This window comes from Opisthorchis viverrini, assembly GCF_000715545.1.
Source record: "Opisthorchis viverrini unplaced genomic scaffold opera_v5_258, whole genome shotgun sequence".
Lineage (NCBI taxonomy): Eukaryota > Metazoa > Platyhelminthes > Trematoda > Opisthorchiida > Opisthorchiidae > Opisthorchis > Opisthorchis viverrini.
The window spans coordinates 584490-589048 of record NW_008751915.1 but is presented as its reverse complement, the minus strand read 5'-3'; positions in this window follow the sequence as shown (position 1 = coordinate 589048).

The window sequence follows — 4559 nt, the reverse complement described above, 5'->3', positions numbered from 1 at the left end:
CCGCGCCATTGATAGACCACAACAGATGTGGGCGAAATGACTGCCCATCGAACTTCAAATGCGGTATGCAATGCCACACCAGCAAGGCCTGGTGGCACTTCAAATGCACGGGTTTATAGGACGACCAGATAAGCCGATAAGCTAACTCTCCTGACCCGTTTGTCTGCGCCTGCTGCCTCCACGTTAAGAGTGCAGTGCATACCGCAGCCAAGAGGAGACCCCCCAAAAGCAGTACCAATCCCCACTGCAGATTCTGAGAGAAATATGTCAGTGTTCCGCTTTGATCGGGAAACTCTACGAGAAATTGGAGCGTCTTTCCAAGGCACCGAAGGATTCAGGCACTTAGAATGCAGCGACTTGGACGAAAGTTGACAAGGAACTCTGTTTGCTGAACGAGTACCTCGAGATATCCATACCGGGTCCTCTGGCCGCGAATAAAATGATACAACTCTCTGACGCGGCTATGAAGACCGCCACAGCGTCTTTGGTGGAGAGGAGCCTAAGGGAAACAGATTGATAATCTGAAGGTCATTCTCTGGAGAAACCACGTCAGCGAAGCTGGCACAATAAATCCATAGCAATGTCCTAACCAAGCTTGACCAATCGCTCCACACAGAATGGTTACGCCAGAAGGGAAGCAAGCGAATTCTTGGATTTCTCCTCACTTTTCTTCCCCATCTGACATACAAATGACCTTGGAGCGCGCTGGCAGCATTCAGAAGGCCAACCCAATGATCAGGCGTCTAGCTGAGGATCGCCCACTAGATGAGCGAAAGCTTGGTCAGAGCAGGTCGGGGTTGGACGCACGAAACAGGCTTCTGCTAGGCACCAATTCAGCCGACCCCAAAACTCATGACCAAGCCGATTGTGGTCATATCCGTTTGTGCTCCTGATAGCAGGCCGACGAAACCAGCTGCGTCTCGGGACAGCAGTTATTATCTGACCACCACAGGCCTCTCGCCCACCAAGGGCAGTGATGTCCTGAATGAGGCAAACCTCACATGCAAGCAGCGCCCAAACTACGTGGAACTATCAACGCTTATCTCCGTAACAGACAACACAGCTGAAGACATGCACTCCTCAACAAAGCCACAGCCTCTGAACTGTACTGAGTCAGATGTGCGGGGACAAGAAGCAAAACCAATCTTCAGCTCCACTCCGTCAAAAGCGGCGTTCCTGCTTGTGGACACAACCGTCGCCCAGGACCTAAACAACCTAAGCCATAAACATGACTACGGCCATCCGGAAAATCCCTCGTACATCCAGTAAGCCATGCTGGTCGCCGGCGGATCGATTGTCCACACAAACACGAAAGAAGAGCGACTTCAGCCAAACAAGCCACATAAAATTCGCCAGATAAGAAAATTTCTGACTAGCTTCAAGGTGCAGTCCTCCGCGAAAACGAGTCGTTCGGGAGCGCCACCAAAATCGATATTTCTTTGTGCCACCACCCAGGGCCCAGGGCCTCACAGAGACACGTTTCCGGTCAAACCGCGCTGAAACAGCCAAGGATCCAGGAACGCGAAATCTTTCCGCAAATCTTCGATCAAATGCAACTCTGTTCGCCAAAATGTGTGTGCTGGAAGATCTGCGAACAGCGTCTGTCGAAATTTCCGCCCACGGGGAAAAACTCCGTCTCCCAAAGCCAAAAGGCCCGAGTAAACCGGGCTTTCACGGAAAGAAAAACCTCGCAAGCTAAAAGCACCATCAGAAACCACGAAGACAGGAATCATAGGACATTGCCCCAGAGGCCACTTCGGAGCCCTGGACTCAAACCCGGCGCACAACTGTTAAATCTGCCAACATCCCTGGTCACTCATCTTTCGGCTCCTCACCCTCGGAGTCAGGAGAGACGTTGTTGAAGTGCTTGTTCAGCAAACTCGGCGATGTTAAAATGTCAGCTTGCCTTGAACAACCGTCCATAATCGCGCTAACAGGGACTTGGCTCACACCAGATGTCTCTAACGCGGAGATCTCGATAGACAGTTACTCTATTTTTCGACCTGACTCAAAACGAGGGAGCGCTGGTGGGGTCGCACTGTACTTACATTCGGCCCTACCAATCCCGATTGTCCTCTCTGGTACTTGCACCTTTAGGCGATGCACCCAATGTCCAAATCCCGCTGCGCGTGTCCGATTCTCTCCTTCTCGGTGCGGTCTACCGTAGCCTCTCGAGTCCCCCTGAAGATGACCAATTTCTCATACAAACTCTTGAGCAACTCTCCTCCAACTAACACTTCACTCATCTCCTGCTGGTAGGTGACATCAACGCCCCAAAGGCCTCCTGGATGGAACTCCAGCTCGTCGAATCAGGCGGACTTTTTGCAGCGGCCCTGCTTGAAATTGTTCAACAGAGCGCTTGGACTCAACATGTCGTCGCACCCACCAGATACCGCGCAGGCCAACTACCATCCCTGCTGGATTTGGTCATCACCAACGGAAGACACTTCGTTGATCAGGAAACAATTAACGCTCCATTGGGACATAGCGACCACTGCGTGCTAACCTTTGATTTCATCTGCCATTGGGCCAGAAATCCCTAACATCAAACGTGGTTTTGAGACTTTGGCCGTGCAGACTTCTCAAAAATGCGTATCTTCCTTGAACAAGTCACACTGAGACCAGCTCCGGTGGAAAAACTATATAGGACCATTGTCCAGAAAGTCCACGAGGCTGACGCAACGTTCCTCCCAAAAAACCGGCACGCAATCGGATGAACCGCAGGCTGTCAAAAATGATTCGGCGACTTCTGGAAAAAAATCCCAAATCTTTTTCAAAAATTTTACTACAGGGGACAGAGAAGATGAACTGGCGTTTCGTAAAATGCGGAACCGCAGTGAATCAGAAATCCGCAAATGGAACATACGAAATTAAGCCACCATTCTGGACCTCGATCGAAAAAACAAAAAGGTCTTGTTCAAATATATTAAACATCGCCGCAGAAACTACACATCCGCGTTCTTCTTGAGGGACAGGAACGGAGAACCGACGAATGACACAACAATGGTACCTGAGGTTTAGAGAGAACACTATGCGTGTCTATACTCAACCCCAGCGTCTTCGTCATATCCACTCTCGTCAAGGCGAAACTACGAACAGCCTCTAACCGGGTTGGTCTTCACGGTGGAGGACATTCGTCAACTCTCGCACATGATCAACCCATTCTGCGCGCTGGTACCCAAAAATGTCCATCCAAGGATCCTGAAACAAACGTCCTCCACATCTGCACCTGGTGTTTCGTCTGCTTGGAAGGAAGAGGTTGTCACATCGATCTACAAAACTGGTGACCAACTGTCGCCTGATAGCTACAAACCTATAAGCCCCTCTACCGAACCGTGCAAGGTGACGGAGCGCATTCTGAAGCGAGCTATCACTGATCACCTTACTTCCAGCAACCTGATATCTCCAGCTCAACACGGATTTCTCTCAAACCGCTCTGGCGTGACAAACATGCTAGCTTTTATGGACAGCTTGACTCAAGCCAAGGACGAAGGACTCATATCATATGCCATATTTTTCGCCTTCTCAAAAACATTTGTTAGGGTCCCACACGTCCCGCTGCTCCACAAACTCGAGTCTTATGGGATTCAAGGGAAAATCCTTCGCTGGATCAAGGTGTCCCTATCAGACAGATCATTCCGAGTGAGAACAGGCTCGACCTATTCCTCTCCAGCACCGGGAATATCACTATTCCCACAACTTTTCGATTCTCCATTTTCGTGACCTATGAGGAGTAGGATTTTAATGATAAATAGAACCTCCATTTAGTTTGTGTGCACTGCAACAGCGTTTGCAAGCGTTTGTTCCAGTCGCCCTCCGACTTTGCGTAAGGTGTAAAGCTTTTCTAAATATAATCCACGGCGACTAACATGGTCTCTACATACATGTGATGGGAGTGTTGTTGACACAAATCAGTGATACCTGAAGCGCCATTCAGTGACCATGTATAGCTATACAGTCGAAAATGAAGTATTTATCGCGCATGGTTAATTTGTATGTGACGAACTTACGATTAACTCTTTCCGGGGTTGTGGTAATAGAATCAGCCCAGCACCGGTCTCCATTGGAGTTCCTCAAGGCTCCGTCTTGGGACCACTCCTGTTTCTGATCTACGTCAACGACCTCCCTGATGTCCTTGCAAGTCCATGTCTACTTTTCGCGGACGACTTGAAATACCGGAGTTCCAATGCCAGTGCTCTCCAAATGGACGTAGACGCTGCCAAGCAGTGGTCGTTGGACTGGCACCTTCCTCTGAATGATAAAAAGTGCATCCATGTGTCGTTTGGAGGGGATTCAGTGAATGCCTTTGTTATGCGTGGTAAAAAGGGACCAGAAAACATCATGAGGATAGATGCCAAAAAGGATTTGGGCATCTGGGTCTCCTCAAACTTGTCCTTCTCACTGCACCATGAGAAATCGGCCCAAAAGGCATTCGCCATTTTACGGATGATCCGACGCACCTTCTCCCGTATTACTCGCATGGACTTCCAAATACTCTATGGGGCCTACGTCAGACCGCTCCTGGAGTACGCCAACCAAGTTGTCTACTCAGGACGTAC